The sequence below is a fragment of the Echinops telfairi genome, unplaced genomic scaffold (genome assembly GCF_000313985.2).
Source record: "Echinops telfairi isolate 266 unplaced genomic scaffold, ASM31398v2 ScPeMD7_3533;HRSCAF=4204_0, whole genome shotgun sequence".
In the NCBI taxonomy this organism is placed as follows: Eukaryota; Metazoa; Chordata; class Mammalia; order Afrosoricida; family Tenrecidae; genus Echinops; species Echinops telfairi.
Window position 1 is genome coordinate 74,153,597 of NW_022107431.1, and position 13,303 is coordinate 74,166,899.

The window sequence follows — 13,303 nt, forward strand, 5'->3', positions numbered from 1 at the left end:
TGAATCCCAAATGTCCTAGCCTGAAAACTAGTGGGTTTTTAAGTTACAGGTTGCTGTTGCTTTTTAACTTGTATTTTTGGGTGGGGAGGGGTGGGTGAGTGTAACTGATTGGGAGGAAATGGAAGACATTTCATTACAAAAAGAGATAAAATCAAATGATTCACTAATTACTTTAAATTCAGGAAAATTTCTTGTTTATTGAAATCTCCCAAGTTGAAGGAACCTCGACTTAATCGTGTTGTAAAACAGGATTCACTTATAAACTGCATACGTCTTATAACCCAACTCTGTTTCTTTTATTTATGTACTTCCATTTTAAATCAAGTTTACTATGCAACCAAGTGGAAAGAATTACCCATGTGTCATTCTAAAGTACTGCATATCATCTCCCATGATCCACTCTAACCCCCCTTAAAAATACCTTTAAAAAGAAATTTTTTACAGAAAATATGGACTACTCATTTTGAAATATTAGGGTAAAAATCAAGGTGATGAAATGGCTCTGGCTATATGCCAAGGAATAATTTCTCACCACCTCACAAAATCCCCAGGGATGGAGGGTGCTGGGGGAGAGGCCCTGATGGTGCTTTGTTCATTAATGAGGTTCCCACTGATAGTGTCACAAGTGAGGCTGCTCTATGGTGGCTGGAGTCGGCCCTCAGCTCAAAGGCGAAGCTCTGCATGTTCACAAAGCGCTGATGCAACTGACACACGACTAACACCCCGGGATCCTTAGGGGTTTATTGGCCTGCTGTCAACTATACATGTAATAACCAGAATGGCAATTCCTGGATTTGCAATTATACAAAAAAAGGGGCAAAAGAAACACTGAACACAGGCGGATAATCATCACTACTCACATTTTGTGGAGGTTTGTCAGTCTTTAAGAATAGCTCACTCGTGTCCATTGTCAGTCCATTTCTTCTAAGACATAGGACTTCTGAGAGTGGTGTCATGGCTACACGTGGGGCCATGACCCACACAGCACCCTATGTCAGCAGTTTGAAACCATCAGCAGCGCTGCAGGAGAACAACTGGGCAACAGTTGCAGTCTGGGAAAGCCACAGGGAGTCGCTATGAGTCAGCACTGACTGGATGGCAGCCAGTTTGTTGTTTTTATGAGAGAATAGAGAACCTCTGGCAGCTATCCTCCAAGTACTCAATGGGAGAAAGATGAGGTGGTAGTTTGCTTCATTACAGAACTTAAAAAAAAAAAAGCACTGCCATCAAGTCTTGATGACTCACAGCAACCCTACAGGGCAGGGTAGAAGGGCCCAGGAGTGGAGAAAGCCCCTTCTTTCTCACTTGGAGCAGCTGCTGGTTTCCAACTTCTAACCTTGCTGATCGCAGTTCCATGAGGAACCACTACACCACCAGTAGCCTTGGAAATCCTATGGGATATTTCTGGTCTGCCCCATAGGGCCACTATAAGTCAAACTTTTCACTCATGTCCAAGTTTATATTATACTTGAATAAGAAAATGTCCTCTTGTAAAATACATTAATGCTTTATATAACAGGCATTCACTGCCATCAAGTCAATTCAGATTCATAGCAGCCCTATAGGACAGGGTCGGACTATAACTGTAACTCTTTACCGGAGTATAAAGCCTCACTTTTCTCCCATGGAGCTGCTGGTGGTTTCAAACTGCTGACCTTTTGGTCAGCATTTTTGTCTTACTAATTTGTTCTCATCTTGCAGAAAAATAAAAACAATCTCCGAAGCTTCCACTGTCTAGAACCATGCATGTTTCCCAGAGTGGGCCATGCCGCCCTGGGGGTGGAGTCTCCAGGAGAGCCTGGGTTCTGAGCTAGACTGCAGAGCTTTTGATCGCCAGGCTTGCATGGAGGCATTTTTTTTTTCTTGAAAATGGAGTGGTAGCCAAAATAAATTTGGGAACCTGTGCTCGAGAATTTCATTCTTTGCTTATATTTAGATTCTAGGGTGGAATAAAATCCTTGCAAGCTTGGCAAATTGAGGTGCAAAAATAAAAAGACTCTAATCCCTAAATGTGACCAGAATTACTAATTGGATGGAGGCGGACATAACCTCCAAGACTATGGCTTTTAGTCACTTGGCAAGTCTGAAACGGAACTCACTTTATGGCTCAATTTACACCCAAAGGATAATAGACAGGGGGACATCAGTGAGGCAAGCGCGCCTTAGAAAAATCCAGCAACTGAGGACAAAAGGACAGCATTCATCCAAAGACAATGTTCAGGAGGGTGCGGAAGGAGGAACGGAACAGGAGCGTCAGGGAGAAGGTGCAATAAGTGATGTTATATTGATGAGATTCCAATGATTAAGACAAAACAAAGGGTATATGAATTGTTGAGTGCAAATAAAAATGATGATCTGCTCAGTAAATCTTCATGTAATTCACCATAAAAAGTTGGGGGGGTGTTTTTTTTAAATAACCCTTAAATAAACATAGAAAATTGCTCCTTTCAATAGTGAACAAACAAGAAGAGCCTCACAGTTTTTCATCTTTAACTTGCTTCTACACTACACCCAAAGGCAATGATGACCATTAGTAAGGCTTGCCTTACTAATTCCATTTGAAGTAATGGATGTAATAGAAACTAAATGTTGCTGGCCATGTCTTTCATGGTCAAAGTTGAAGACTAATAGCTGAAAATGAACTGTGTGCACTAAAACCCTAAAGAATAAAAATGCAAAACTAAACACCAAAGATGATAAATAGGATGAAATTTGGGGATTAAGGGAAGAAAGCACTGATAGCAACATCCTACACACACTTTAAAATCTATCAGCAGAGGCAAACGACAACCGAGAAAATGAGCACTGAATAGAAAAAGACAAGCATCCTGTATCATGCCTTGACACGTGACTGTTAACTTTTTCTTGGCAACAGCAAACGACTTACAGTTCTTAGTTAAGATATGCTTATTAAATGATATGGCAGAAATGTCATACTGTCCACAAAATATTTCATTTAGTACAATTTTAAGTAATACATTGGAATTATAAAATTACCTTTGTCCAAAGACCCCAACAGCAACCAAGGGCTTAGAAAGGCTATATTTTATGTATTAAAAGTGAACAAAAAAATAAAGACCATGTAGGAAGGGATAGCAAAATACAATTCTTGATTGTGGTGCTATATAAATTTTCAGAGAATCTATAACTACAAGCTAGTCCTGAAAAAGGAAAAAATAATACATATGCATACACACATATACATAATTATGTGAAAAGATGTTTTATGACTGTCTAAAATCAATCCCTAAGCCTTTTTAGAAACAGTCACTTCATGTTTATCAGTAGATTGTACAGGGGGAAAATTTTAAAAACTCACTAATTCAAAAACTCCCATCCCATTTAACTATTTAACACTGCTAGGTGTTTATGAGAGTCAAATCAGCTAAAATCGAGTAATCTGAAGTCAATAACTATGGATCTATGAAAATATGACTAGAAATTTTTAAAACTCAAGCAGAAGTAAAATTTAAAACATACTCCTCGATTGAGAACTCGAAATAAAAATTGTTGTTGTTGTTAGTGCTGTCAAGCTACTTCCAACTCACAGCAACCTATTTACAACAGAACAAAGCCTTGCCTGTGACTGTGTGACCTCACAATTGTTGTTTGTGCCCCATATTGCAGCTATTGTGTCACAGAGCTTTCCACCTCTCCAAGCATGACGTTCTTTTCAGGGAGTGGGCTCTCCTGATAACACGTCCAGCGTACATGAGTTGAAGTCTTGCCATCTGCATGCCCTGAAGCATTGTGGTTGTCCTTCTTCCAAGACGGATGTTTATTGTTCCGGGGCCCACGGTAATTTCAATCGTCTTCCCCAACACCACAATTCAAAGGCATCAACCCCTCTTCGTTTGTCCTTGACTGCCCAACTTTCACATGCATAGGAGGTGGCTGAAAATACCATGGCTTTGGGTCGGGCACACGTGAATCCTCCAAGTGAGCACCCTTGCTGTTCAACACTTTGAAGAAGTGTTAAGCAGCAGATTTACTCAATGCAATAAGGCGTTAGATTTCTTGATTGCTACTTTCATAAGCATTGAGAATGGTGGAGCCAAACAAAGTGACGCCCTTGACAACTCCAATTTCTTCCCTGTTTCTTATGAGAGCCTACTGTTCCAATTGTGAGAATTTTGGTTTTCTTTACATTGAGTTGCAATCAATATTGAAGGCTGCCATCTTTAATTTTCATCAGCAAGTGCTTCAAACCCTCTTCACTTTCTGCAACCAAGGATGTGTCCTCTGCCTACTACAAGTGCTTGGTATGCTTTCCTCCAATTCTGATGCCGCCTTCTTCTGCAGAGTCTAGCTTCTTGGAATATTTGCGTAACATACAGATCGAATAAGTATGGTGAAAGGATACAACCCTGTGTTAGTCTGGGTACGTTAGAGAAACAAATCCACAGAAACTCATGTATAAGAGAGTTTTATCTAAAGGGTAAGTGCGCATCAAGAAAACATCCCAACCCAGTGCTGCCCAAGCCCACAAGTCCAACATTAACCCTTATGTCCAACACCAATCCACAAAGTCCTCCTCCATCTCACAAAACAGATGCAATGATGCCGACTGCAGGAGGAAAGCCAAGTCAGTGAATGTGGAAGCATCTCAGCGCTGGCAGGGGTCTCCACATGGCTGCTCCAGCACCCAGGGCTGCATCGGGGTAGGTCCATGAGACTTCTCCTTAGGGATGTCTCACAAGAAGTGAGCCTTGCCAGCTGAAGCAGGGAACTGGCTAAGGCAGCTGCACCCCGGTCAGACCATCACAAAGCAAGAGCCCTGAGAACTAGAAAGGCGAGGATCACGGAGGCTCTGCCCTTCAATTAACCCCACATTTGTTTATCGGCCAGGTTGGCACAATACACTAACTCAAACCCGGAGGCACATCTTTCCTGATTTGAACCAAACAGTATTTCGGTATTCTGTACAAAAGAGTGCCTCTTGGTTCAGGTACAGTTTCCACATGAGCACAGTGAAATATTCAGGAATCCCTATTTTTTTCTATGTTATCCCTAGTTTGCTATGATCCACAGTTTAATGCCTTTGCATGCTCAATAAAACACAAGTAAATATCTATCTAATTATAATAGCTAGGTTTTGTGTGAACTTGGCCAGGCCAGGGGCTCAGTGGCCTGGCAGTTGAGGCCACCCTCAAGATGGGATCTGCTGTGAGCAGCCAGCCAGTCTGAGGAAGATTACTGTGGAGTTCAACCAAACCCCTTCAAAACACAGACCTGATGAGGCTTTCTCAGGGGTGTGGCCTACTTCACACATATAGATGCTTTTCTTCCTTTCTGGTCTGGATCCTGCATTTGTCTCATCTACTTCCAGTTCTTTGGACTTAAGCCAAGATTGCCTAACAATGTTGCATTCATTCAACTATGTAACCATGAGCCTGACCTGCTGACCTCATATCCCTCCATCTCTGCCTCCTCCAACCTGTGGCGGTCCTGCTCCCTGATTTGTTCTCCTGCTTCTGAGTTCATCATCTCCAGCACTACAGTTTCGAAAAAATTTAGCCTCTGACCAGCACGCTGAACCAGACTGGATTTAGCTGCTTCCACAACTGTGTGAGCCATTTTCCTAATATAAATTTATTTCTTTACATACACATGTAAGCATCATTGGTTTTGCTTCTCTAGAGAACCTTACCTAACACCCGGTATCCTCAGCTTGCAGCCAAGCTCCACTTGCCATCAGCAGTGATATTCCTTGTGCCATACTCTCTCCTGAATGACACTTACATTTCTGATAGCTATGCTGGTGTACTGCTACCACTGTTTTTTAATTATCTTCAGCAAAATTGTACTTACATGTGGTGTTAGTGATATTGTTTGATATTTTGCACATTCCACTGGGTCACCCTAAGAACTGGCACAGATATGGATCTTTTCCATTCGGCCAGGTGGCTGTCTTCCAAGTTTCTTGGCATAGACCCCTGGGTGCTTTCAGTGCTTCATCCATTTGTTGAAACACTTCAGTTGATCCTTTGTCGACTCTTGAAGGCTTGCTTTTCATGAATATTTCCTGTGCATCTTGGACTTCTTCCTTAAAGACCAATAGTCCTGGATCATATGCTACCTCTTGAAATAGTTGAGCGACCCATATTCTTTTTGGGGCAATGGCTCTGCACAGTCAGGGGAAATCATCTTCAACCCAGGCCTGTGAATAATCACAGATCAAATTTTACAGAAAATGACCCACTCATAGTAGAAAATCTCAAAACCAAAAAGCAAGCTAAACAACAAGAATAGCTTGGATCAGTGGGAAAAAGGGGCAGAAACAGATTAGAAAAATCTTCACTGACTGAAATTATTACCCAAAGAACATAAAATACTTGTTTAATTAAGAAGGTTCAAATAATATGCAGGGGGAAAACATAATTGGTAAGGAACCAAATACATATCTAACACTAAAAATATAATAAATAATATTAAAAACTAAATCAACAACATTGTACATCAAACATAGCTAAATTACTAAACTACAAGTTATAACAGAAGGCATTCTCCAGAAAATTAAAATAAACAATGAGGAAAGATAAGTGATAAAAGAGACGAGGAAAACAATTACAGAAGGTCTAACAAACATAAAGTTGGAGTTTTAGAAGAAAATCATAAAATTTTAAGATCTTAAAAGCAACCAAAATGAAGAGAGAGATCACCTACACAGGATAATAAATTCACTTGACTGATTAATTCTCAATGGCAGCAATACGACGCAGAAGACAATTCTTCGTTGGGTTGAAAAACTAGAATTCAGAATCTGGGAATTGCTCTTTTAAGAAATAAAGGTGAAATAAAAGGGCTGTCAATCCAAACAATAATCCAGTGTCTTTTCCTTCTCTGTCTCGTTCACTCTCCTTCCTTCCATCTTTGCCTCTCTCAGTAATGGAAAAGCCAAGAATCAGATAGTTGGAAGTCAATGATTCCAAGCAGAAGATCTGAACATATTACGAGAAGCAGTAATAAAAAATGATAAATGTGTTTAATTATAAGTACATGAAAACAGAAAAGAGATGTCTAATTTATGAGAAGGAAAAACAGGCTAGGACTAAGACTCAACTGTAATAACACGTGCACTGGAAAAAAGTATCACAGCTTTTAAAAAATTGAAATGTGTACATTTTAAAGATTAAAGTAGTAATTAATTTAGACTAGTATAAGATGAGTTTACATGGTAAAATTGTTTCTACACTGATTTCTACAATGTATGAACTCCAGAACAAGGAAAATTACATTTCATAGCTTTAGAATATAACAAAATGTGAATATTACAATAGAAACTGTACATAGCAGAAGCAAAAATGAGAAGTTCCCAACATAATTATACCTTTAAGTGAGAGCAAATGCACCCAATACTTATTAGGGGAAACATGGGAATCTTAAATTCACAAGTCATAATGTATCATTAAAGAGCTTGATATTTTTTAAAGAAGGGAAAATTTGGAAATAGTAATCAGTAGGAATGAGCTGGAAGAATTCAAGAAGACATTTTCTCCTAATGCTACAGGACATGGGACAAAAAAGCTAAAAGGATGAAAATAATGCATTTTATGACATGTACACACTTTAGCAAACATTTGGCCCCTCTAGATGGCAATATCCCCTTTGCCACCACAAGTGACATTGATATATATACTTCCTGGACCCAACTCAGATTTTAAAACAGTAACCTAAAGCAGACCCTATACCAATCACCTGACACATATGATTAGTTGAATCTTAACTATTTTTAGATGAAACTCTTATTCTGATCCAATCTTCAATGCCTGCAAATATTCTTTCTCTAAAGTTACTTATGTATTTTTGTGTCTATTTAAAAAAGCAAAACAAATTTTTTTTAAAAATGCCTCTCTTTGCAAAGTAACAGCCATCATGTAGAAATGTAGAATCTTCATGTGCCTTCTGCACCACCTCCCCAAGGCAGATCCTTAAAAAGCATCCACACAAAAGAATTGTCTAAAAACATGTTTCAAGTGTCTTAATTATATGACTAAGTCAAATCAACTGAGAGAAAAAAATAAAACTAAGCCGCGTTAGTAAGAGTACCTCAAAAAGTATGCCAAGCTTATGACTATAATGACTGAGAAGAGTTCAACCAAAAATGACCTAAGATCAAACAACATACGTGCCAGGTGATGGACATAGTGCCTACCTGGGCGTGACCAGCACAGATTTGTTTCGGTCTCAGTTATGTCTATTGCTGCGTGTCACCAAGTGGGTGCAGACTCATGGCTACCCTGTAGGACAGAGGTGCACTGCTCCATAGGGCTCCCTTATGCTCTAATCTGTACAGGAAATGGCAAGGGCCTTTCTCTTACGGAGCTGCTGGTGAGCTCTAGCCATTCACCTCCCCGTGAGCTGTCAAGTGCTTAACCACTGTGCCACCAGGGCTCATAACTAAGCCTAAGAGGAAGGAATTTCTTAGCAACATCAACAAGAGAGAAGACTGGTAATTATATTGATTTTAAATCCCACCACCAAAACCTAAAGCCCAGACCCACAGCCATCAAGCCATCCCAACTTACAGCAAGCCCAGATGGTACCCTAGGCTGTACATCTTTACTGAAGCAGATACCCCTCCCGTTCTCCCATGGTATGGCAGGTAGGTTTGAACCACTGACCTTGCAGTTCATCATCCAACACTTACCCACTGCACCACCACGTGACAAAAGTACCCTCTTAATTGCAAATACGGAAACACTCTTGAAACCCAACTGATCTAAGTTTTTAGTAGGCTTTAGTGAACAATTATCAGTCTAATATTTAATGCTACGTTTTCATGCTTCAGTTTCCTTAATCTTTTGTCAAATACAAAGAAGTGGGAACAAATTGCTTTTTCCAACCCTGTTCCTATTTACTGGTATATATTCTGAAAGTGTTGTATACTATGTATCAAACACAAAGCTTGCTGTCAGCTTCAGAGAACTTTTTTTTTAAGTATGGAACACTGCCTCAAGCCAACTAAACACCAAAACATGTTGGGCTGCCCACACTGCAAATTATTGGGTATGTTCTCCATGTTTTGTGGTGGCAAAAATATCTATTTTGAAGATCATTTGGTTATAATTAAGGACACAATCGATCTTAAGTACAAGATTCCCATGAAACAGAAACTATAATTGACCAAGATCCTATCTGTTGTTAGTCTATGATTTCAGGCTCCCAGCCAAACATAAAAAGAAGTTATATTTTGAAAGCTGAAGAGACACAATGCAGACTATATGAAATAGTCTAATTTGTAAGTAAACACTAAGTACTCACCCTGAATACACCCTTGCCAGAATGGCTAAAAGAAGAAAATGCATTAAAGTAAAGGGTACATATGCCCTTCCCACGATCGCTGATGATGAAATATGTGCATAAGCAAATGTGGTGAAGAAAACTGATGGTGCCCAGCTATCAAAAGATACAGCATCTGGGGTCTTAAACACTTGAAGATAAACAAGCGGCCATCTAACCGAGAAGCAACAAAGCCCACATGGAAGCAGCACACCAGCCTGTGTGACCATGAGGTGTTGATGGGATCAGGTATCAGGCATCAAAGACCCAGAACAAAAAAATCTTATCAATGTGAATGAGAGGAGAGTACAGAGTGGGGATCCAAAGCCCATCTGTAGACAACTGGACATCCCCTTATAGAAGCGTCACAAGTAAGAAACAAGCCAGTCAGGGCGCAGTATTGCACTGATGAAATATATAAATTTCCTCGAGTTCTGTAATGCTTCTCCCCCACCCTACTATCATGACCCCAATTCTTACCTTACAAATCTGGCTGAACCAGAGCATGTACATGGGTACAAATAAGAGCTGGAAACACAGGGACTCCAGGACAGATCAACCCCTCAGGACCAATAATGAGAGTAGCCATATCAGGAGGGTAAGGGGAGGAGGGGGGTGGAATGGGGAACCGATCACAATAATCTATATATAACCCCCTCCCAGGGGGCTGAACAACAAAAAAGTGGGTGAAGGGAGACATTAGTAAGTGTAAGACATGAAATGATAATAATAATTTATAAAGTATCAAGGATCCATGAGGAAAGGAGGGTGGGAGAGGGAGGGAACAAAAAAAAAAATGTGGATCTGATACCAAGGGCTCTAGTAGAAAGAAAATGTTTTGAAAATGATGATGGCAACAAATGTACAAGTGTGCTTGACACAATGTATGGATGAATAGATTGTGATAAGAGCTGTATAAACTCCCAATAAAAAGATTGATAAATAAATAAATAAATGGTAGGTATGCCAAATATAAGTACATTTCTGGTCAATGCCTCACATAAAAGCAAAAGCTAATTTGAAAGGTTAATTCATTTCCTTTCTCATTGTCATCCATCTGCTGAAATGTAGCAGCATCAGTATGGAGCATACGAAGAAATATTCCAAAGGCAGGCAGACAGCTTTGCTTACAGTGACTGGAGAATTGCACTGTGGATATTATTTGCCAAAGTTTTAATGGATGGCTCTCTCAAATCAATTTAAGACATTGTTTCACAAAATCAAGTCACAAAACTCTACCTAGATTTGCCTGCCTTGCCTTTCAGGTCTACTGTCTGATCCCAGAGCTATAGAGAGCGTCCTGATGATAATTTTTGAAGTGTTTAATCAAGCAACACACCATTGACAGCTACATTTTACCTGTGTGTTCTGCTATCAGTTACTCGTTACCATTGAGCTGATTCCAACTCATGGAAATACTAGGGGCACCTCTAGGTGCACTGTTACCTCCAACTGTTTGATCAGTGGCCATGGTGTGTTCATTTGTTTCACATGGATGTGAAAGTTGGATGGTAAATAAGAAAGACTGATGGAGAATGGACGCATTTGAATTATGGTGCTGGGGAAGAATATTGAAAGTACCAGAGCTGCCAGAAGAACAACCAAATCAATCTGTCTTAGATGAAGTTCACCCAGAATGCTCTTTGGAAGCCAGGATGGTGAGAGTTGGTCTCCTGTACTTGGACATGTTATCAGGAGGCACCAATTCCTGTCCAAAAGGACATCATGCTTGTGAGGCGGACGCAGGGTCAGGCAGTGTTGCGTTCTACTGTGACACTGCACCTCGAAGAGGGAGTGGGAACCACCTTGATCTCCCATGAAAACAGCAGGCACCGAGTGCACTGTACAACCCACGGTGCCCTGCTGAAGGAAATTAAGAACGGCCTCGTTCAACTGTCCCTGATGGGGCAATTCAGTCCATCTTAGTGGATAAATATGTAGTTAGAACCCCAGCATATGGCTCTCCCATCCAAACCTTGTGACAGAAGAAGAAAGAGATGATAAACAGTGTTTCTAATGTCAAGTGATACAGACTCAAAATGCTCAAGAGAGGATCAGCCCTTAACATGAGCTATTTTTAACTTCTGGTCTTTGTAGACCTACTGTTCTTAGTGCTTCTATATTATCAAGTCACTGAATGGTTGGCCCTACTGTGCTTACATATATGTAAAACAGTTTGTTTCAAAAAGAATTAGGCACAAAACAATCAGCCCCAACCAAATAAGCTATATACACACACTCAACACACACACATTAATCAATATAATTCTAGGAGCTAATTAACACCCACCCTAAAAATCCAAATTCTGACTGCAGTCCTTTCTTGCCTGAAGCCCAGCTAAGTTAAAAGTGCTGCTAGAGTTTTAAGTAGGTGATATTTCTAAGTAATATTTTTCTGAGAATGTCCTCCTTGCTGTAAGCTTCCAGAAAATGCCTGAGATGTTGAGTTCTCTGTCTAATAAACATCCGCTTCTGATCTATTTGACAGGAAAATCTATATGGGAAGCAAAATTTGACAAGATGAATAGCTATTCGGGAATGATATTCTTTCACAACTTCGCTATTCCTAGCAGGATCTCACCTACAATATTCTGTGTCCCTTATGCAAACATAGTTCTTTTGTCACACATAAAATTCTATTTATACTTATATTTCAAAATTGAAATGAATATCACATTCAAAACTCACGGCCCTAGTCGATTCCGACTCACAGCCCCCCTACAGGACAGAGTAGAACTGTGAGTTTCTCAGGCTGTAACTCCTGACCAGAGTCGAAAGCCCAGTCTTTCCCACAGAGGGTGCACTGCAGCCCAAGTCCTAATCACTGCGCCACCAGGGCTCCTAAATACTACCTAGCACGCTTTAAATAATACCTTGCATTCTATTTTTACTGTTCAAAATTATCTGGATAATATAATCAATCATGTCACTAAACCTTTGCCTAAAAATGCCTCACAAAATCCAGTGACATTTCATCAGCCGTTGATTTGTAGCTGACATCAGATGTCCGCAATGTGAGTGGAGACTAGAGACAGGTGTGGAATACATCTGGGGCTGTGAAAAAACGAGGGGGAGCACTAGTCCCACAAACAAACAAATAAAATCCCAAATTCACTGACTCATAGCGACCCTAAGAGCAGGGTAGAACTGCCTCTACGGGTTTCCGAGGCTGTAACATTTTACGGGAGTAGAAAGCCTCCACTTTCACCCGAGGAGCGGCTGGAGGTTTCGAACTGCTGACCTTGTGGTTAGCAGTCCAACTCGTAAACACTGCCACCATGGTTCCTCATTCTGTACCCAGAGGGCACCTGAAAAACGAAAAGTTGCTCATTAGTGTATTAATGTATTCGTGTATTAATAAATTGGGTTTCATTAAATAGTCACATATATTGCATACTTCATCCCAGGATGAAACGGTCCAAAAGCAGCGCCAGATTACATAAAAGCATCAGACGTGATGGTTCTTAGAAATGCCACTCTGACAATTCGTTAATCTAAGATCAATGAAAGCTAAACTCATTACTCAAAAATAAGTACAAAAACAAACCTACAGGGTAAATCTTTCGAAGAGCATGGTTTAAAAAAATCCCAGCCTACCCCACTGAAAAGCTGCATCCCACCTTCCCTAGCTGAGTCTACATATTTCATCAGCGACGAAACGATCGCCTTCAACACTTGGGGCAGAGGAGGAGGAATGTCCACAGAGAAATATTTGTTTGTTTACAGGCAGCCCCAGCATAGAGGTTGATTCGTTTCTTAAAACAAACACATAATTTCCCCAAAAGGGGGGGGGGGGGCCTAAAACCCAGGGGACGCCCAGAAACTGACCAACGCCTGAAAGCCACCCCGCGCCGCCAGGCTGCACCGCACGGAAGGGGAGCCCCTGCAGGGGGCAGGCGACAGAGGTGTCCCCCGGGAGTGCCGAGCCCACCGTGGAAAAGTTCAAGAGCGTGCCCCGTCCTTCCGCGCCCGGCGCCCGGCTCCGGGTCGGGAACCCCGGGAGGACGCGGCCCGAGACGCG

General features: G+C 40.9%; 1 protein-coding gene across 2 annotated transcripts in view; it reads right to left on the reverse strand.

Moving 5' to 3' along the window:
• Window positions 1-1,164, reverse strand: part of GPR63 (G protein-coupled receptor 63) — a 38,990-nt gene extending 37,826 nt beyond the window's left edge. For both annotated transcript variants that reach the window (XR_006680475.1, XM_045294452.1), the window contains exon 1: window positions 861-1,164. The gene's annotated coding sequence lies outside the window, so the exon portion shown is untranslated. The remainder of the gene's footprint in view (window positions 1-860) is intronic.
• Window positions 1,165-13,303: the final 12,139 nt, after the last annotated feature.